At 47.6% G+C, this 23,213-nt stretch overlaps 1 long non-coding RNA gene across 1 annotated transcript in view; it reads right to left on the minus strand.

The window, feature by feature from the left end:
• Positions 1-4,174: 4,174 nt before the first annotated feature.
• The window catches only part of LOC135058265 (uncharacterized), a 100,531-nt gene continuing 81,492 nt past the window's right edge, over positions 4,175-23,213 (minus strand). Inside the window, exons 3-4 of the long non-coding RNA XR_010244714.1 lie at positions 12,947-13,063; positions 4,175-5,346 (exon numbers count right to left, since the gene is read on the minus strand). This is a non-coding gene — a long non-coding RNA (uncharacterized LOC135058265). The remainder of the gene's footprint in view (positions 5,347-12,946; positions 13,064-23,213) is intronic.

The raw sequence follows: 23,213 nt of genomic DNA on the forward strand, positions 1-23,213 counted from the left end.
ATGCAGCTGTACCCAATGTCCACTTAACCACGGACATGTGGACAAGTGGAGCAGGGCAGGGTCAGGACTATATGACTGTGACAGCCCACTGGGTAGATGTATGGACTCCCGCCGCAAGAACAGCAGCGGCGGCACCAGTAGCAGCATCTCGCAAACGCCAACTCTTTCCTAGGCAGGCTACGCTTTGTATCACCGGTTTCCAGAATACGCACACAGCTGAAAACCTCTTACGGCAACTGAGGAAGATCATCGCGGAATGGCTTACCCCAATTGGACTCTCCTGTGGATTTGTGGCATCGGACAACGCCAGCAATATTGTGTGTGCATTAAATCTGGGCAAATTCCAGCACGTCCCATGTTTTGCACATACCTTGAATTTGGTGGTGCAGAATTTTTAAAAAAACGACAGGGGCGTGCAAGAGATGCTGTCGGTGGCCAGAAGAATTGCGGGACACTTTCGGCGTACAGGCACCACGTACAGAAGACTGGAGCACCACCAAAAACAACTGAACCTGCCCTGCCATCATCTGAAGCAAGAAGTGGTAACGAGGTGGAATTCAACCCTCTATATGCTTCAGAGGTTGGAGGAGCAGCAAAAGGCCATTCAAGCCTATACAATTCAGCACGATATAGGAGGTGGAATGCACCTGTCTCAAGCGCAGTGGAGAATGATTTCAACATTGTGCAAGGTTCTGATGCCCTTTGAACTTGCCACACGTGAAGTCAGTTCAGACACTGCAAGCCTGAGTCAGGTCATTCCCCTCATCAGGCTTTTGCAGAAGAAGCTGGAGACATTGAAGGAGGAGCTAACACGGAGCGATTCCGCTAGGCATGTGGGACTTGTGGATGGAGCCCTTAATTCGCTTAACAAGGATTCACGGGTGGTCAATCTGTTGAAATCAGAGCACTACATTTTGGCCACCATGCTCGATCCTAGATTTAAAGCCTACCTTGGATCTCTCTTTCCGGCGGACACAAGTCTGCTGGGGTTCAAAGACCTGCTGGTGAGAAAATTGTCAAGTCAAGCGGAACGCGACCTGTCAACATCTCCTCCTTCACATTCTCCCGCAACTGGGGGTGCGAGGAAAAGGCTCAGAATTCCGAGCCCACCCGCTGGCGGTGATGCAGGGCAGTCTGGAGCGACTGCTGATGCTGACATCTGGTCCGGACTGAAGGACCTGACAACGATTACGGACATGTCGTCTACTGTCACTGCATATGATTCTCTCACCATTGAAAGAATGGTGGAGGATTATATGAGTGACCGCATCCAAGTAGGCACGTCACACAGTCCGTACTTATACTGGCAGGAAAAAGAGGCAATTTGGAGGCCCTTGCACAAACTGGCTTTATTCTACCTAAGTTGCCCTCCCACAAGTGTGTACTCCGAAAGAGTGTTTAGTGCCGCCGCTCACCTTGTCAGCAATCGGCGTACGAGGTTACATCCAGAAAATGTGGAGAAGATGATGTTCATTAAAATGAATTATAATCAATTCCTCCGTGGAGACATTGACCAGCAGCAATTGCCTCCACAAAGTACACAGGGAGCTGAGATGGTGGATTCCAGTGGGGACGAATTGATAATCTGTGAGGAGGGGGATGTACACGGTGATATATCGGAGGATGATGATGAGGTGGACATCTTGCCTCTGTAGAGCCAGTTTGTGCAAGGAGAGATTAATTGCTTCTTTTTTGGTGGGGGTCCAAACCAACCCGTCATTTCAGTCACAGTCGTGTGGCAGACCCTGTCACTGAAATGATGGGTTGGTTAAAGTGTGCATGTCCTGTTTATACAACATAAGGGTGGGTGGGAGGGCCCAAGGACAATTCCATCTTGCACCTCTTTTTTCTTTAATTTTTCTTTGCGTCATGTGCTGTTTGGGGAGTATTTTTTGGAAGGGCCATCCTGCGTGACACTGCAGTGCCACTCCTAGATGGGCCCGGTGTTTGTGTCGGCCACTAGGGTCGCTTATCTTACTCACACAGCTACCTCATTGCGCCTCTTTTTTTCTTTGCGTCATGTGCTGTTTGGGGAGGGTTTTTTGGAAGGGCCATCCTGCGTGACACTGCAGTGCCACTCCTAGATGGGCCCGGTGTTTGTGTCGGCCACTAGGGTCGCTTATCTTACTCACACAGCTACCTCATTGCGCCTCTTTTTTTCTTTGCGTCATGTGCTGTTTGGGGAGGGTTTTTTGGAAGGGACATCCTGCGTGACACTGCAGTGCCACTCCTAGATGGGCCCGGTGTTTGTGTCGGCCACTAGGGTCGCTTATCTTACTCACACAGCTACCTCATTGCGCCTCTTTTTTTCTTTGCGTCATGTGCTGTTTGGGGAGGGTTTTTTGGAAGGGCCATCCTGCGTGACACTGCAGTGCCACTCCTAGATGGGCCCGGTGTTTGTGTCGGCCACTAGGGTCGCTTATCTTACTCACACAGCTACCTCATTGCGCCTCTTTTTTTCTTTGCGTCATGTGCTGTTTGGGGAGGGTTTTTTGGAAGGGCCATCCTGCGTGACACTGCAGTGCCACTCCTAGATGGGCCCGGTGTTTGTGTCGGCCACTAGGGTCGCTTATCTTACTCACACAGCTACCTCATTGCGCCTCTTTTTTTCTTTGCGTCATGTGCTGTTTGGGGAGGGTTTTTTGGAAGGGCCATCCTGCGTGACACTGCAGTGCCACTCCTAGATGGGCCCGGTGTTTGTGTCGGCCACTAGGGTCGCTTATCTTACTCACACAGCTACCTCATTGCGCCTCTTTTTTTCTTTGCGTCATGTGCTGTTTGGGGAGGGTTTTTTGGAAGGGACATCCTGCGTGACACTGCAGTGCCACTCCTAGATGGGCCCGGTGTTTGTGTCGGCCACTAGGGTCGCTTATCTTACTCACACAGCTACCTCATTGCGCCTCTTTTTTTCTTTGCGTCATGTGCTGTTTGGGGAGGGTTTTTTGGAAGGGACATCCTGCGTGACACTGCAGTGCCACTCCTAGATGGGCCCGGTGTTTGTGTCGGCCACTAGGGTCGCTTATCTTACTCACACAGCTACCTCATTGCGCCTCTTTTTTTCTTTGCGTCATGTGCTGTTTGGGGAGGGTTTTTTGGAAGGGACATCCTGCGTGACACTGCAGTGCCACTCCTAGATGGGCCAGGTGTTTGTGTCGGCCACTAGGGTCGCTTATCTTACTCACACAGCTACCTCATTGCGCCTCTTTTTTTCTTTGCGTCATGTGCTGTTTGGGGAGGGTTTTTTGGAAGGGCCATCCTGCGTGACACTGCAGTGCCACTCCTAGATGGGCCAGGTGTTTGTGTCGGCCACTAGGGTCGCTTATCTTACTCACACAGCTACCTCATTGCGCCTCTTTTTTTCTTTGCGTCATGTGCTGTTTGGGGAGGGTTTTTTGGAAGGGCCATCCTGCGTGACACTGCAGTGCCACTCCTAGATGGGCCAGGTGTTTGTGTCGGCCACTAGGGTCGCTTAGCTTAGTCATCCAGCGACCTCGGTGCAAATTTTAGGACTAAAAATAATATTGTGAGGTGTGAGGTATTCAGAATAGACTGAAAATGAGTGGAAATTATGGTTTTTGAGGTTAATAATACTTTGGGATCAAAATGACCCCCAAATTCTATGATTTAAGCTGTTTTTTAGGGTTTTTTGAAAAAAACACCCGAATCCAAAACACACCCGAATCCGACAAAAAAAATTCGGTGAGGTTTTGCCAAAACGCGGTCGAACCCAAAACACGGCCGCGGAACCGAACCCAAAACCAAAACACAAAACCCGAAAAATTTCAAGTGCACATCTCTAGTATTTACCCTGCACAGAAACAATATAACCCACCCAAATCTAACTCTCTCTGCACATGTTACATCTGCCCCTCCTGCAGTGCACATGGTTTTGCCCATTAATATGCTTTTCTGGTTTGCTAACAAACCTGAATAACCCCCAATTATGGCACCTTTAGCACTAACAAACCATTTGTCGGCGGCTGTAATTGTCTGAGGCGCATGTTTGCCATAGATGTGTATGCTACTGTGGCTTAACAGAACACATTGAGCTCTGCGTATCGACATAAAGGCGCTACTTCTGTGCGCAACTTTTAAAATGTCTATCATAGACTGTTCTTCATTCATGCGCATACACCAACATCCATAAAAGAAATAACTGACACTGACACCAGAATAATGTTTGCCAATAACATTGTCAGCTTTTATTAAACAAATGGTATGGTGGCAAGGAGGGACGGCCTATTTAAATAAAGTCCCTATTTATTCTAACCTTTTAAAACCTTTTTACTGTGGCTGACCAAAACACAAGAGGAGGCAAGGGCCCAACTTCAGCCCGGCTTTCATTGCATCACAAGGGGAGGCTTTAAAGGGCCCAATTTCAGCCCAGCCCCCATCACATCACAAGGGGAGGCTTTAAAGGGCCCAATTTCAGACCAGCCCCCCACACATCACAAGGGGCCATAATGGGCCATTTGCCACCCCTTGTGTTACTTGCTCTTTTCCGGGAATACCGTGGCCAACTCTCCACTCAAGGTATTCCCCAACTCCAAACCAAAAGGTGCTCAGGTGTGTACCAACTCCACCGGAGACCGAAGCCCACCTGGTCCGATGGAACTCCGGCCCCGTAATGTATCAAACTCCACCACCTTCACATCTCCTGAGCACCTATAAAACTCTTTAAATTACAGCCACAATTTCAGGCCATCCCAACCCACCACAGTTTCAACGAAACCCCCGCCACCATACCTCTACCTTAAAACTCCTCTTCTACTCCTAAACTCCTTCTACCTATCAATAAAATTCCTGACTACATACAGATCCTCCATAAAAAATTTCATACCCATCAAATTCAGATGGACACCATCGGCCATGTAAGGATGAGGGGCAAAAACTATAATTGAGGGATGTGGGACCACAAACCCCCACTTTTCACTAACAGCCCTGTCCACCACAGAATTGATCCGGCGCCGGACCAACTCTATGGCAGCCGGTCTGTCCGCATCTCTCCAAACCAAACGTGGGATAATGTCCGACCATCCCACACTCAGAAAACACAACCTGTTCTGCAAGCTAACTAAGTCCCTGACTATAGTTTTGCGAAGATCGAGACCCGTACTTCTGGTCAAATCATTTCCAGCAGCATGGAACACCACCCTCAGCGGGTATCCCGACCTCTCCGACTGTTGCCAAAATAGGGGCATGACTTGCTCCCAGCGAAGTCCCCTCACACGATCCATCTGATAAGATTAGCTTCAAGGGACTGAAGGCACTCCACACCAGACCTCTCACCATAGTAAACATATGAGTGCCCAATAATCCATATCGGACACTCGTCCAAGCGCAAATCTGAAAGTACAAAAAAACATATTCACAGAACCTTATCATACAAAAAACCCTTAACACAAAATTCTGGAAACAACATTACCCAAAACATCCCATTATAAACTTACTAAAATAGTTTTTTTTTTTAGTTTTTTTTTTTAAAACTAGTTTAATTTGGCCACTAAGGTGAGAATTTTTTGTAGCGGGGATGAAAAGGGGGATGGGTATGAGGGATCAGACTTGACGAGAGGCGAAAAACACACCTGCCAAGCGGGCATGAACCCCAAGGCTTAAGGCACTTGACAGGATAAAAAATTCCTCAAGACCCCCAAATATGGCGAGTGGCTGAAACCTCAAGTCTGATTTTGAATCCACCAGGTCAAAACCTGATATATTTCCGAAATACATCAGACTTCCACCTCCCCAGAGCTCTAATTTGACCGCTCGAACAGCCTTCAGCGGCTGCTGTTGTCGCCGCACCTATACGAAACGAATGGGTACCGTATCTCGATACCGGCAAACCCATCGTGCAAATACAACATTCCAGCACCCATCTAAATTGAAATTGAGTAATCGGCATACTATCCATATGCTGCAACCATGGACCTGGCATATCAGCCCTTGTTCTCAAATAAACCTTCGCCAGGGACACTGGACAAATCTCCTTGTTGTCTACACATCTCAACACAACCCAACAACCTTTACCTAATTGGTCCGTTTTGGAACGTTGTACTTTGCACCATAAGCCTCCATCTTCCAGTGACACATGTTCACGAAGCATAGGTGACATTGCTGTTTTCGAAGCTGACACCAGTTCACTGACTCTAAAGGCCCCGAAAAAGTAGAGATGAGCGGGTTCGGTTCCTCGGAATCCGAACCCGCCCGAACTTCATGATTTTTTACACGGATCCGAGCGACTCGGATCTTCCCGCCTTGCTCGGTTAACCCGAGCGCGCCCGAACGTCATCATGACGCTGTCGGATTCTCGCGAGGCTCGGATTCTATCGCGAGACTCGGATTCTATATAAGGAGCCGCGCGTCGCCGCCATTTTACACGTGCATTGAGATTGATAGTGAGAGGACGTGGCTGGCGTCCTCTCCGTTTAGAGAAGAAATAGATAGGAGAGTGAGAGTGAGACAGTGACACTCCATTTACTGGAGCTTAGGAGGAGTACTCAGACAGAGAGTGCAGAATTTTGCTGATAGTATTAGTTAGTTATACTAGTGACTGACCAGTGACCACCAGTGCAGTTTTATATTATTTAATATAATCCGTTCTCTGCCTGAAAAAACGATACACAGTGACTCAGTCACATACCATATCTGTGCTCAGCCCAGTGTGCTGCTGCATCATCTATGTATAATATCTGACTGTGCTCACACAGCTTAATTGTGGGGGAGACTGGGGAGCAGTTAGGTTATAGCAGGAGCCAGGAGTACATATTAAAATTAAACAGTGCACACTTTTTTTCTGCAGGAGTGCCACTGCCAGTGTGACTGACCAGTGACCTGACCACCAGTATATAGTATACTATATTGTATTGTGAATGTCTGCCTGTAAAAGTTAAACACACGTCGTGTGACTTGTGTGGTGTTTTTTTATTCTATAAAATAAAAAACTCATTCTGCTGACAGACAGTGTCCAGCAGGTCCGTCATTATATAATATATACCTGTCCGGCTGCAGTAGTGATATATATATATTTTTTATATCATTATTTATCATCCAGTCGCAGCAGACACAGTACGGTAGTTCACGGCTGTAGCTACCTCTGTGTCGGCACTCGGCAGTCCATCCATAATTGTATACCACCTACCCGTGTTTTTTTTTTCTTTCTTCTTTATACATACTACATCTCATTATCATCCAGTCTATATTAGCAGCAGACACAGTACAGTACGGTAGTCCACGGCTGTAGCTACCTCTGTGTCGGCACTCGGCAGTCCGTCCATAATTGTATACCACCTACCCGTGGTTTTTTTTTTCTTTCTTCTTTATACATACTACATCTCATTATCAACCAGTCTATATTAGCAGCAGACACAGTACGGTAGTCCACGGCTGTAGCTACCTCTGTGTCGGCACTCAGCAGTCCATCCATAATTGTATACCACCTACCCGTGGTTTTTTTTTCTTTCTTCTTTATACATACTACATCTCATTATCATCCAGTCTATATTAGCAGCAGACACAGTACAGTACGGTAGTCCACGGCTGTAGCTACCTCTGTGTCGGCACTCGTCAGTCCGTCCATAATTGTATACCACCTACCCGTGGTTTTTTTTTTCTTTCTTCTTTATACATACTACATCTCATTATCAACCAGTCTATATTAGCAGCAGACACAGTACGGTAGTCCACGGCTGTAGCTACCTCTGTGTCGGCACTCGGCAGTCCATCCATAATTGTATACCACCTACCCGTGGTTTTTTTTTCTTTCTTCTTTATACATACTACATCTCATTATCAACCAGTCTATATTAGCAGCAGACACAGTACGGTAGTCCACGGCTGTAGCTACCTCTGTGTCGGCACTCGGCAGTCCATCCATAATTGTATACCACCTACCCGTGGTTTTTTTTTCTTTCTTCTTTATACATACTACATCTCATTATCATCCAGTCTATATTAGCAGCAGACACAGTACAGTACGGTAGTCCACGGCTGTAGCTACCTCTGTGTCGGCACTCGGCAGTCCGTCCATAATTGTATACCACCTACCCGTGTTTTTTTTTTTCTTTCTTCTTTATACATACTACATCTCATTATCAACCAGTCTATATTAGCAGCAGACACAGTACGGTAGTCCACGGCTGTAGCTACCTCTGTGTCGGCACTCGGCAGTCCATCCATAATTGTATACCACCTACCCGTGGTTTTTTTTTCTTTCTTCTTTATACATACTACATCTCATTATCATCCAGTCTATATTAGCAGCAGACACAGTACAGTACGGTAGTCCACGGCTGTAGCTACCTCTGTGTCGGCACTCGGCAGTCCGTCCATAATTGTATACCACCTATCCGTGGTTTTTTTTTCTTTCTTCTTTATACATACTACATCTCATTATCATCCAGTCTATATTAGCAGCAGACACAGTACAGTACAATAGTCCACGGCTGTAGCTACCTCTGTGTCGGCACTCGGCAGTCCATCCATAATTGTATACTAGTATCCATCCATCTCCATTGTTTACCTGAGGTGCCTTTTAGTTGTGCCTATTAAAATATAGAGAACAAAAATGTTGAGGTTCCAAAATTAGGGAAAGATCAAGATCCACTTCCACCTCGTGCTGAAGCTGCTGCCACTAGTCATGGCCGAGACGATGAAATGCCAGCAACGTCATCTGCCAAGGCCGATGCCCAATGTCATAGTACAGAGCATGTCAAATCCAAAACACCAAATATCAGTAAAAAAAGGACTCCAAAACCTAAAATAAAATTGTCGGAGGAGAAGCGTAAACTTGCCAATATGCCATTTACCACACGGAGTGGCAAGGAACGGCTAAGGCCCTGGCCTATGTTCATGGCTAGTGGTTCAGCATCACATGAGGATGGAAGCACTCAACCTCTCGCTAGAAAACTGAAAAGACTCAAGCTGGCAAAAGCACCGCAAAGAACTGTGCGTTCTTCGAAATCCCAAATCCACAAGGAGAGTCCAATTGTGTCGGTTGCGATGCCTGACCTTCCCAACACTGGACGTGAAGAGCATGCGCCTTCCACCATTTGCACGCCCCCTGCAAGTGCTGGAAGGAGCACCCGCAGTCCAGTTCCTGATAGTCAGATTGAAGATGTCAGTGTTGAAGTACACCAGGATGAGGAGGATATGGGTGTTGCTGGCGCTGGGGAGGAAATTGACCAGGAGGATTCTGATGGTGAGGTGGTTTGTTTAAGTCAGGCACCCGGGGAGACACCTGTTGTCCGTGGGAGGAATATGGCCACTGACATGCCTGGTGAAAATACCAAAAAAATCAGCTCTTCGGTGTGGAAGTATTTCAACAGAAATGCGGACAACAGGTGTCAAGCCGTGTGTTGCCTTTGTCAAGCTGTAATAAGTAGGGGTAAGGACGTTAACCACCTCGGAACATCCTCCCTTATACGTCACCTGCAGCGCATTCATAATAAGTCAGTGACAAGTTCAAAAACTTTGGGCGACAGCGGAAGCAGTCCACTGACCAGTAAATCCCTTCCTCTTGTAACCAAGCTCACGCAAACCACCCCACCAACTCCCTCATTGTCAATTTCCTCCTTCCCCAGGAATGCCAATTGTCCTGCAGGCCATGTCACTGGCAATTCTGACGATTCCTCTCCTGCCTGGGATTCCTCCGATGCATCCTTGCGTGTAACGCCTACTGCTGCTGGCGCTGCTGTTGTTGCTGCTGGGAGTCGATGGTCATCCCAGAGGGGAAGTCGTAAGCCCACTTGTACTACTTCCAGTAAGCAATTGACTGTTCAACAGTCCTTTGCGAGGAAGATGAAATATCACAGCAGTCATCCTGCTGCAAAGCGGATAACTGAGGCCTTGACAACTATGTTGGTGTTAGACGTGCGTCCGGTATCCGCCGTTAGTTCACAGGGAACTAGACAATTTATTGAGGCAGTGTGCCCCCGTTACCAAATACCATCTAGGTTCCACTTCTCTAGGCAGGCGATACCGAGAATGTACACGGACGTCAGAAAAAGACTCACCAGTGTCCTAAAAAATGCAGTTGTACCCAATGTCCACTTAACCACGGACATGTGGACAAGTGGAGCAGGGCAGGGTCAGGACTATATGACTGTGACAGCCCACTGGGTAGATGTATGGACTCCCGCCGCAAGAACAGCAGCGGCGGCACCAGTAGCAGCATCTCGCAAACGCCAACTCTTTCCTAGGCAGGCTACGCTTTGTATCACCGCTTTCCAGAATACGCACACAGCTGAAAACCTCTTACGGCAACTGAGGAAGATCATCGCGGAATAGCTTACCCCAATTGGACTCTCCTGTGGATTTGTGGCATCGGACAACGCCAGCAATATTGTGTGTGCATTAAATATGGGCAAATTCCAGCACGTCCCATGTTTTGCACATACCTTGAATTTGGTGGTGCAGAATTTTTTAAAAAACGACAGGGGCGTGCAAGAGATGCTGTCGGTGGCCAGAAGAATTGCGGGACACTTTCGGCGTACAGGCACCACGTACAGAAGACTGGAGCACCACCAAAAACTACTGAACCTGCCCTGCCATCATCTGAAGCAAGAAGTGGTAACGAGGTGGAATTCAACCCTCTATATGCTTCAGAGGTTGGAGGAGCAGCAAAAGGCCATTCAAGCCTATACAATTGAGCACGATATAGGAGGTGGAATGCACCTGTCTCAAGCGCAGTGGAGAATGATTTCAACGTTGTGCAAGGTTCTGATGCCCTTTGAACTTGCCACACGTGAAGTCAGTTCAGACACTGCCAGCCTGAGTCAGGTCATTCCCCTCATCAGGCTTTTGCAGAAGAAGCTGGAGACATTGAAGGAGGAGCTAACACGGAGCGATTCCGCTAGGCATGTGGGACTTGTGGATGGAGCCCTTAATTCGCTTAACAAGGATTCACGGGTGGTCAATCTGTTGAAATCAGAGCACTACATTTTGGCCACCGTGCTCGATCCTAGATTTAAAGCCTACCTTGGATCTCTCTTTCCGGCAGACACAAGTCTGCTGGGGTTGAAAGACATGCTGGTGAGAAAATTGTCAAGTCAAGCGGAACGCGACCTGTCAACATCTCCTCCTTCACATTCTCCCGCAACTGGGGGTGCGAGGAAAAGGCTCAGAATTCCGAGCCCACCCGCTGGCGGTGATGCAGGGCAGTCTGGAGCGACTGCTGATGCTGACATCTGGTCCGGACTGAAGGACCTGACAACGATTACGGACATGTCGTCTACTGTCACTGCATATGATTCTCTCAACATTGAAAGAATGGTGGAGGATTATATGAGTGACCGCATCCAAGTAGGCACGTCACACAGTCCGTACTTATACTGGCAGGAAAAAGAGGCAATTTGGAGGCCCTTGCACAAACTGGCTTTATTCTACCTAAGTTGCCCTCCCACAAGTGTGTACTCCGAAAGAGTGTTTAGTGCCGCCGCTCACCTTGTCAGCAATCGGCGTACGAGGTTACATCCAGAAAATGTGGAGAAGATGATGTTCATTAAAATGAATTATAATCAATTCCTCCGCGGAGACATTGACCAGCAGCAATTGCCTCCACAAAGTACACAGGGAGCTGAGATGGTGGATTCCAGTGGGGACGAATTGATAATCTGTGAGGAGGGGGATGTACACGGTGATATATCGGAGGATGATGATGAGGTGGACATCTTGCCTCTGTAGAGCCAGTTTGTGCAAGGAGAGATTAATTGCTTCTTTTTTTGGGGGGGTCCAAACCAACCCGTCATATCAGTCACAGTCGTGTGGCAGACCCTGTCACTGAAATGATGGGTTGGTTAAAGTGTGCATGTCCTGTTTATACAACATAAGGGTGGGTGGGAGGGCCCAAGGACAATTCCATCTTGCACCTCTTTTTTCTTTTATTTTTCTTTGCGTCATGTGCTGTTTGGGGAGGGTTTTTTGGAAGGGCCATCCTGCGTGACACTGCAGTGCCACTCCTAGATGGGCCCGGTGTTTGTGTCGGCCACTAGGGTCGCTTATCTTACTCACACAGTCAGCTACCTCATTGCGCCTCTTTTTTTCTTTGCGTCATGTGCTGTTTGGGGAGGGTTTTTTGGAAGGGACATCCTGCGTGACACTGCAGTGCCACTCCTAGATGGGCCCGGTGTTTGTGTCGGCCACTAGGGTCGCTTATCTTACTCACACAGTCAGCTACCTCATTGCGCCTCTTTTTTTCTTTGCGTCATGTGCTGTTTGGGGAGGGTTTTTTGGAAGGGACATCCTGCGTGACACTGCAGTGCCACTCCTAGATGGGCCCGGTGTTTGTGTCGGCCACTAGGGTCGCTTATCTTACTCACACAGCGACCTCGGTGCAAATTTTAGGACTAAAAATAATATTGTGAGGTGTGAGGTATTCAGAATAGACTGAAAATGAGTGTAAATTATGGTTTTTGAGGTTAATAATACTTTGGGATCAAAATGACCCCCAAATTCTATGATTTAAGCTGTTTTTTAGGGTTTTTTGAAAAAAACACCCGAATCCAAAACACACCCGAATCCGACAAAAAAAATTCGGTGAGGTTTTGCCAAAACGCGGTCGAACCCAAAACACGGCCGCGGAACCGAACCCAAAACCAAAACACAAAACCCGAAAAATTTCCGGCGCTCATCTCTACGAAAAAGGCCATGGCGAAACACAATTTAAATAAGAGTGCTTCATAATCAGATGCACAGACCTCATGCAACACGACCGCCATGCGCCGCAATATTGAAATGGTTATTGGCCTTTGTGCATCTTGTACAGGGGGCATCACTCGAGCCCACCCTTTTAGAATCCTTGCTAAAAAGAAAGATTTAGTAAAATCATGCCGGCCTTCAAGTCTCAAGAAATAAGAAAGAGCAGACAGTAAACGTGTTACAAACCCTCTTGACCTGCCTGCGCTAAAACATTCCCAAACGTAATTCAATAACATTGCATAATCAGTCTTACCTTGGTCCTGATGTAAACGGACATATCTCTCCCACTCTCCCATAGCGTTTCTGTACCCTCGAAGGGTGGAAGGTGCCAAGGATCGTAGAGCTAAGCCCTCCAATCCGGGCGTATCACCTGCCAGGCATAAGACGGGCAAGGGTCACCAGATACATTCGCATTCGCAGCTAGCACCCTAAACCTGCGCCACTCGAAACGCAAAAGCGCATCTGCCACACCGTTTTCAATGCCTGGAACATGCCTAGCGCGAAAACTTATATTCGATTGAAGGCAACGCAAAACAATCTGACCCAACAATCGCAGCACAGGAAGGCCAGCAGCTTTCTGACTATTAATCGCATGGACCACACCCAAATTGTCACACCAAAAAACTACTGACAGATTGGCCAAGACCTCATGCCATAACTCCAGAGCTACCATGATAGGGAATAATTCTAATAATAACATATTACTAGTAAGTCCCTCATCAAACCAGGTTTTAGGCCATGGGTGTTAGGCGCCGGGGTCCGCTCGTCGCTGCGGCCCGGCGCCTAGCAACCAGGGACGCCGTGCGCGTACAGCCGCCGGCTCCCTGGCAACGCTAGACGCCGGGCGCACGGAGCCGCACGGACCCTAGCAACGGGGACGCCACTTACGGACTGCGTTCCCCGTTGCTGGGTTCAATTTAAATTATGAGATGTCTGTTTTCCTGGCCATGCAGCTTGGCAGCTGTATGGCATTTAATCCAATCAGCCTCCAAACAGCTGATTGGAGGACTCCCTGTTAAATACACTTCCTGGGCTTCTCACAGACGCCGGTAATAGCTTCCTGAATGCTGAATCTGTTTGCTGAAAGTGTTTCCAGTCCTGCTGTATCCGGTCGTTCCTGTTCTCAGTTGTCCTGTACTCGGAAGTCGTCATCTGTTCCTGGAGTCCTGACTGAGCACCTTTGAACATCCTGTGGTGTTCGTGAGTCACGGCGTAGCCGTGTGTTGCGGCTTGGGCCGCTTAATTATTTATCATTTATTATTTGTGTTCCGGAGCTTTTGCGGAGGATTCCGCTCCCACAGATCCACTCTGGTATCCAGCGGTGCTGGGTAGGAGTACGGACTAGTGGATTTTGGTTGTCCTTTTCCCTGGCGGGTTACCGCACATACCTCAGGTTTAGTCAGTTAGCTTGTAGCCCCTGGCCTGGTTGTTTAGTCAGAGGGCCCCTTGTTATCACCCTGTCTCGGATTTCCCTTTGTCTCCCATTAAGACCTGAGGGGGCATCGGAGTTGGGCAGACATAATCCGCCCTTCAAACGCGGCTGCCATGGGCTCAAGCAACCATAGTCTCGCAGGGGATTTCTGACCACACGGGCGAGACAACGGAGTTAGGGCGCCAGGGGCTACTTTCTATTCCCGCTCCCTTCCCCAGCATTCCGTTCCAGTGCTCCGGTCCTTGCAATAGGACCACCTCAGACCAGAGTGCTGGAATCATAACATTATTACCGGCCACACCAAAACTTAAAATTAAACAGGGTTTGATTTTTTCCCTTATTCAGTTTTGTAAGGTTTGTCGGCCTCATGAATCCCACTGGTTTAGGGCCAAATCCTGGCCAGCTTCTAGTTAGCCAGATTCAAGAACTTACTCAAATGGTTCAGGATCTTTCCCTTCGGGTGAAGTCGCAGGAAGATCTTTTACGAACTTCCCCGAGGGTAGTTCCTGAACCGAAAATGCACTTGCCTGACCGTTTTTCTGGTGATAGGAAGCAGTTTTTTAATTTTAAAGAGTCCTGTAAACTTTATTTTCGTTTAAGACCTATCTCCTCAGGTACTGAATCTCAGCGGGTCGGAATTATTATTTCTTTGCTCCAGGGGGATCCCCAGACCTGGGCTTTTGGTTTAAAAGCAGAGGATCCGGCATTGTTGTCTGTAGACGCCTTTCTGGGGTCTTTAGGGCTTTTGTATGATGACCCTGATAGAGAGGCATCCGCCGAGAGTCAGTTACGCGCTCTCAGACAAGGTAGAAATCCTGCAGAGGTTTATTGTACAGAGTTTCGCCGTTAGTCGAACGACTGTGGCTGGAATGACCCAGCCCTGCGCAGTCAGTTTCGCCTCGGCTTATCTGAGTCTATAAAAGACAGTCTCCTTCAGTATCCCGCTCCTGAGACTCTCGATAAACTCATGGAGCTTTCTATTAAGATTGATCGTCGTCTCAGAGAGCGGAGGGCTGAAAAAGGAGCACCTGTCAGATCTACTCCGTGTGTATTTTCCATTCCTGAGGACATAGAGGAGCCCATGCAGATGGGTCTCTCCAAACTGTCTCCTGAAGAAAGAGCCAGAAGGCAAAACTCTGGTCTTTGTTTGTACTGTGGGGGTAAGGGACATTTTGCCCGTAATTGTCCGAACAAGTCGGGAAACGCCTCGACCAAGTGAATTGTGAGGGGGTTCACTTTGGTCTACAGCTTATCTCCTCGAATAACTCCCTGTTAGTCCCAGCTAAAGTTTCCTTTGGCAGCCTCAGTTCTTCGGTGTCGGCTTTTGTTGACAGTGGAGCTGCAGGGAACTTTATGGACTTAACGTGGGCCAAGGCCTTAGGTATTCCTCAGTTAAACTTGGGTAGGTGTGTCACCATGCATGGTTTAGACGGGAGTCCCTTGTCCAATGGGGTTATTTCCCTCTGTACACCCCCTGTACTACTTACGGTAGGAGCTCTTCATTCCGAAAAGATTGAGTTTTTCCTTACCCATTGCCCAGCAGTTCCAGTGGTTCTGGGTCACCCTTGGCTGGCCTTTCATAATCCCATCATTGATTGGCAGTCGGGGGAGATCTCACAATGGGGTACCATCTGTAATAAGGAATGTATTACGTTTCCCGTCAGAATAGCTGCTGCCATTCCCGAACCCATTCCCGTGGAATACCAGGACTTTGTTGATGTATTTTCCAAGGGCAATGCGGACAATCTGCCTCCCCATCGGCCTTATGATTGTGCTATTGAGCTAATTCCTGGTGCCACATTGCCAAAGGGAAGGTTATATGCATTGTCCGGACCAGAAACTGCGGCCATGAATGAGTATGTTAAGGAGAGCCTAGGGAAAGGATTTATTAGGCCATCTAAATCCCCTTTAAGTGCAGGCTTCTTCTTTGTGGAGAAGAAAGATGGATCACTCAGACCTTGCATCGACTTTAGAGCCCTGAATAAGATCTCAGTTAAAAATACTTACCCTCTGCCGCTGATTTCTGTCCTCTTTGATCAGCTGCGTTCGGCTGTGATCTTTTCTAAGATTGACCTGAGGGGAGCGTATAACCTCATCCGAATCAAGTCGGGAGATGAGTGGAAAACGGCGTTCAGTACTCAGTCGGGTCACTACGAGTATCTGGTGATGCCGTTCGGCTTGTCTAACGCTCCGGCAGTTTTCCAGGATCTCATTAACGATGTGCTCCGTGATTTTCTTGGAAGATTCGTGGTCGTTTACTTAGACGATATCCTGATCTATTCTGACTCTATTGAACAACATGTTACCCAGGTGCGTCAGGTTCTTCAAAAATTACGTGAAAATCACCTATATGCCAAGCTGGAGAAGTGTGAGTTTCATGTCACGGAGGTATCCTTTTTAGGGTACATTATTTCCCCTCGGGGATTCTGTATGGAACCAAAGAAGCTCCAAGCCATCCTTAGTTGGGCGCAACCCACCAACTTAAAAGCAATTCAGCGCTTTTTAGGGTTTGCGAATTATTATAGAAGATTTATTCATTCTTTTTCCGACCTGGTTGCTCCCATTGTGGCACTGACTAAGAAGGGAGCGGATCCTACCAACTGGTCACGTGAAGCTGAGTTATCCTTTCAGGCCTTGAAACAAGCTTTCGTCTCAGCCCCAGTCCTCAGACATCCCAACCCAGAATTGCCCTTCATTGTTGAGGTTGATGCCTCGGAGGTTGGAGTGGGGGCTATCCTATCCCAGAAGGATCCAGACTCTCTAGAATTACATCCTTGTGCCTTTATGTCCAGGAAATTCTCATCCGCTGAATCCAACTACGATGTTGGTAACCGGGAGTTACTGGCTATTAAATGGGCTTTCGAGGAGTGGAGGCATTGGCTTGAGGGAGCAACACATACCATTTCAGTATTGACTGACCACAAAAATCTTCAGTACATCGAATCAGCTAAGCGGCTGAATGCCCGGCAGGCTCGTTGGGCTTTATTTTTTACTCGTTTCAAGTTTATTATCACCTTCAGGCCAGGTTCCAAGAATACCAAGGCGGATGCCCTGTCACGCAGTTTTCTTCCAGTTCATAATAACAGTCCTGTTACTCCCATACTTTCGTCTTCAGCCATTTGGGCAGGCCTCACACAAGATTTATTTACCCAGTTAAAGCAGCTTCAACATCAAGCTCCTGGGAATACTCCTGCTGGTCGTCTTTATGTCCCTGAGTTTTTGAGAGCTACTGTTTTGACTGAGTTTCACGATAGCAAAGTTGCCGGGCATCCGGGGATCTCTAAGACTTTGGAATTAGTCTCCCGCTCAGTATGGTGGCCTGGTCTTTCTAAAGACATTAAGGAGTTTGTTTTTTCTTGTCAGGTCTGTGCACAGCATAAAGTTCCCCGTTCCTTGCCTATCGGGCAACTTATGCCCTTAAATGTTCCTCTCAGGCCATGGTCTCATATTTCCATGGATTTTGTGGTAGACCTCCCTCTGTCAGCCGGATTCCGAGTCATATGGGTGGTAGTGGACCGTTTTAGCAAGATGGCCCATTTCATTGCTCTTCCCCGACTGCCATCTGCCCAGGGATTGGCAGTTTTGTTTCTCCGCCATGTTTTCAGACTTCATGGGTTACCCACTGATATTGTTTCTGATCGGGGTCCACAATTCATTGCACAATTTTGGAAGTCTTTTTGTGCCTCATTAAAGATGAAATTGTCTTTAACGTCCGGCTACCATCCCCAATCCAACGGGCAGACCGAGCGAGTTAATCAATCATTAAAACAGTATTTGCGTTTGTACTCAGCCAAACTCCAGAATGATTGGTCCGAGTTTCTTCCTTTGGCGGAGTTTGCGTACAACAATTCTTGTCATTCCTCCACTAATGTGTCTCCATTCTTTTCAGTTTTTGGTTTTCACCCCAGAGCTAATTCTTTTTTTCAACATTCCTCTGTCTCCTCGCTAACCTTAACCTCTCATCTCAGACTCATTTGGAGAAAAGTGCACCTTGCTCTCAGAAAAGCGGCATTTCGAGAGAAAAATTTTTCTGACAGGCTCCGGCGGCCTTGCACTTTTAAGGTGGGAGATAGGGTATGGTTGTCGACTCGTAACATTAAACTTTGACAAACCTCAGCTAGATTGGGCCCCAAATTTATTGGACCATTTCATATTATTAAAAAAATCAATCCAGTTGCTTTCCGGTTACGTTTACCAAGAGCTCTCCGGATCGGAAATACGTTCCATTGCTCCCTGTTGAAACCATACGTTTCATCCAGTAGATTTCCTCGGAAGATCTCTCAGGGGAAATCACCAGTAGATGTACAGGGTCATCAGGAGTTCTTGGTAGAGAAGGTTCTCGATTCCAAATTGTCCCGGGGTCGGCTTTATTTTCTGGTGCACTGGAGAGGCTATGGTCCAGAAGAAAGGTCTTGGGTCCTGGATAAGGATCTCCATGCCCCGAGGCTCAAGAGGGCATTTTTTCGGGAATTTCCTCGGAAACCTGGCTTTAGGGGTTCCTTGACCCCTCCTCAAGGGGGGGGTACTGTTAGGCGCCGGGGTCCGCTCGTCGCTGCGGCCCGGCGCCTAGCAACCAGGGACGCCGTGCGCGTACAGCCGCCGGCTCCCTGGCAACGCTAGTCGCCGGGCGCACGGAGCCGCACGGACCCTAGCAACGGGGACGCCACTTACGGACTGCGTTCCCCGTTGCTGGGTTCAATTTAAATTATGAGATGTCTGTTTTCCTGGCCATGCAGCTTGGCAGCTGTATGGCATTTAATCCAATCAGCCTCCAAACAGCTGATTGGAGGACTCCCTGTTAAATACACTTCCTGGGCTTCTCACAGACGCCGGTAATAGCTTCCTGAATGCTGAATCTGTTTGCTGAAAGTGTTTCCAGTCCTGCTGTATCCGGTCGTTCCTGTTCTCAGTTGTCCTGTACTCGGAAGTCGTCATCTGTTCCTGGAGTCCTGACTGAGCACCTTTGAACATCCTGTGGTGTTCGTGAGTCACGGCGTAGCCGTGTGTTGCGGCTTGGGCCGCTTAATTATTTATCATTTATTATTTGTGTTCCGGAGCTTTTGCGGAGGATTCCGCTCCCACAGATCCACTCTGGTATCCAGCGGTGCTGGGTAGGAGTACGGACTAGTGGATTTTGGTTGTCCTTTTCCCTGGCGGGTTACCGCACATACCTCAGGTTTAGTCAGTTAGCTTGTAGCCCCTGGCCTGGTTGTTTAGTCAGAGGGCCCCTTGTTATCACCCTGTCTCGGATTTCCCTTTGTCTCCCATTAAGACCTGAGGGGGCATCGGAGTTGGGCAGACATAATCCGCCCTTCAAACGCGGCTGCCATGGGCTCAAGCAACCATAGTCTCGCAGGGGATTTCTGACCACACGGGCGAGACAACGGAGTTAGGGCGCCAGGGGCTACTTTCTATTCCCGCTCCCTTCCCCAGCATTCCGTTCCAGTGCTCCGGTCCTTGCAATAGGACCACCTCAGACCAGAGTGCTGGAATCATAACAATGGGGAAGCACACCGCCTACCCTCCAGGTACGCTCCAAAACCCGTAGAACCTGCCGCGTCAGTGAATAATTGCAACTCTACATTGGATCTGGGTATAGACTGCCAAAAGCGAACACCATTAAAAGTAGCCAATACCTCATCCCAAATGAGCAGATACCTACGAATTTCTTTGGATAATCTTATGAAATGACTAGGTTTTTTAACACCCGCTGTAGCTCTCTCCAACTTCCTGCTGAAAACCTTATATATAACTCGGCAAGCAAAATTGAGAGACCCCAATAATGACTGAGCTTGTCTCAACATCAACTTGCCATTTGCCACGAATATCTCTCCTTTTAATTCATCTATTTTTTCAATGGGTAAACGGCAGCAACCCTCAATAGTATCAATTTTGATTCCCAAAAAAGTCAACACCGATATAGGACCTACCGTCTTCTCCTCAGCTACTGGGACCCCAAATTCCTTAAACAATGACAAGGCATTTGGTAAAATATTGCCACACATGTCAGACCCGGCTGGACCCATGAACAAAAAATCATCTAAATAATTAACAATTCCAGACTGACCTGAATTTTCAGAAATGCACCAATGCAAAAAACTGCTAAATTTTTCAAAATATGAACAAGATATAGAGCAACCCATTGGGAGACATCTATCAACATAAAAACCATCATTCAGGCGGAAACCTAAATAACGAAAAAATTCCGGATCAATAGGCAAAAGCCTAAAAGCCGACTCTATATCAATTTTACTCATCAACGCCCCTCTACCGAACGATCTAACCTTAGCCAACGCATCCTCAAAAGACTGATAAATTACCATGGACAGATACTCAGGAATTGCATCATTAACTGAAGACCCTTTTGGAAAGGATAAGTGCTGAATTAATCTGAATTTACCCGGAGTCTTTTTTGGAACAACCCCCACTGGGGACAAAATTAAATTAGACACTGGGGGACAACTGAAAGGCCCTACCATCCTACCCAAAGCAACCTCCTTATCTACTTTTTCTTTCAAAATTGCTGGAAACTCCTCAGCCAAGCGTAAATTGCAAACCGAACCACAGTTTACTTGTCCTTTAATAGGCAACGGAAAACCTAACCTTATCAACTCAGCGTCTTCTCTATTTGGAATTAATAATCCAACCAATGCAATAATTTGTCCAATTTCACTGGAGTGGGGGCCCTACTTAGCTCCAGCAGCTGCCAGGACTCGTTGCTGCTGCTTGTGCAAACCCCTTCTACCACCGGCAGTCTGCTGGCAGTTTTTGATGGGGTGGAATCCCTCACAGCGGATACAAACATGCTGAAAACGACACCTGAACCCTAGGCTACATTGACTATTATTAAAGGCATAGCATATGCCTGATTTATTCTTACCCGCCATCCATCTGTTACTGGTATTGCCTCGCTTCTCAGCCAAACCCTCTGAACCACTTTTTAGAGGTTGAGTAACATCTACAAAAATCTCTACATCTTTTTTTACCAAAATCTATGATTTCCTTGCCATTCTGTTTTCTACGAAACTCCTCATCATAGGACCTCCATCCTGTTCCGCGCCCAGATCTGGCCAATTCGTGAAGCAAATACATGCATTTAATTATATTCATGTGCTCCTGAGATCTAGATTCCAAATAACAAGCCGCAAAGATAAGCATGCCCTTCTGCCAATTAGAGTAAGACTTATAAGCCTCCTCACCAATGCCCGATTTCTTAAACCTCACACGTCAGATGCATCCATGCGCCACTCAAGCACACTTATCTTATAAAATAAAGACACAACAACTGTAATTGGCGTGAAAGGGGTCAGCTTTTATTTTCTGACTGAGAGGGAGGCCTATTAACTACTAAAAATAAGAATTTACTTACCGATAATTCTATTTCTCGGAGTCCGTAGTGGATGCTGGGGTTCCTGAAAGGACCATGGGGAATAGCGGCTCCGCAGGAGACAGGGCACAAAAAGTAAAGCTTTAGGATCAGGTGGTGTGCACTGGCTCCTCCCCCTATGACCCTCCTCCAAGCCTCAGTTAGGATACTGTGCCCGGACGAGCGTACACAATAAGGAAGGATTTATGAATCCCGGGTAAGACTCATACCAGCCACACCAATCACACTGTACAACCTGTGATCTGAACCCAGTTAACAGTATGATAACAGCGGAGCCTCTGAAAGATGGCTCACAACAATAATAACCCGATTTTTGTAACTATGTACAAGTATTGCAGATAATCCGCACTTGGGATGGGCGCCCAGCATCCACTACGGACTCCGAGAAATAGAATTATCGGTAAGTAAATTCTTATTTTCTCTATCGTCCTAGTGGATGCTGGGGTTCCTGAAAGGACCATGGGGATTATACCAAAGCTCCCAAACGGGCGGGAGAGTGCGGATGACTCTGCAGCACCGAATGAGAGAACTCCAGGTCCTCCTTAGCCAGGTTATCAAATTTGTAGGATTTTACAAACGTGTTTGCCCCTGACTAAATAGCCGCTCGGCAAAGTTGTAAAGCCGAGACCCCTCGGGCAGCCGCCCAAGATGAGCCCACCTTCCTTGTGGAATGGGCATTTACATATTTTGGCTGTGGCAGGCCTGCCACAGAATGTGCAAGCTGAATTGTATTACACATCCAACTAGCAAAAGTCTGCTTAGAAGCAAGAGCACCCAGTTTGTTGGGTGCATACAGGATAACAGCAAGTCAGTTTTCCTGACTCCAGCCGTCCTGGAACCTATATTTTCAGGGCCCTGACCACATCTAGCAACTTGGAGTCCTCCAAGTCCCTAGTAGGCGCAAGACACCACAATAAGCTGGTTCAGGTGAAACACTGACACCACCTTAGGGAGAGAACTGGGGACGAGTCCGCAGCTCTGCCCTGTCCGAATGGACAAACAGATATGGGCTTTTTTGAGAAAAAAAAACACCAATTTGACACTCGCCTGGTCCAGGCCAGGTCCAAGAGCATGTTCACTTTTCATGTGAGATGCTTCAAATCCACAGATTTGACTGGTTTTAAACCAATGTGTTTTGAGGAATCCCAGAACTACGTTGAGATCCCACAGTGCCACTGGAGGCACAAAAGGGGGTTGTATATGCAATACTCCCTTGACAAACTTCTGGACTTCAGGAACTGAAGCCAATTCTTTCTGGAAGAAAAATCGACAGGGCCGAAATTTGAACCTTAATGGACCCCAATTTGAGGCCCATAGACACTCCTGTTTGCAGGAAATGCAGGAATCGACCGAGTTGAAATTTCTTCGTGGGGCCTTCCTGGCCTCACACCACGCAACATATTTTCGCCACATGTGGTGATAATGTTGTTGTTAGGAATATTTGTGTTTTGTTTTGCCTTGCATTACCTCATTCCTGCCTCTAGGGGTCTCACTTGTTGCCTCAGGTCTGAATGGCAGTTGCACACTGCCTCTGCAGGGTAATTACCTGATTGTGTGCACCTGGAGCCCAACACCCTGCTGCTATTTAACTCCAGCTCACAGGCACTTAGTTGCAGATCATTGCGGTTCCGTATGGAGTGAGACTGGGCTCTCTCCAGTAACCCTGTCCAGATTCTGCCTTATTTGCTTCTTGGAGACTTC

This window comes from Pseudophryne corroboree, chromosome 3, assembly GCF_028390025.1.
Source record: "Pseudophryne corroboree isolate aPseCor3 chromosome 3, aPseCor3.hap2, whole genome shotgun sequence".
NCBI lineage: Eukaryota > Metazoa > Chordata > Amphibia > Anura > Myobatrachidae > Pseudophryne > Pseudophryne corroboree.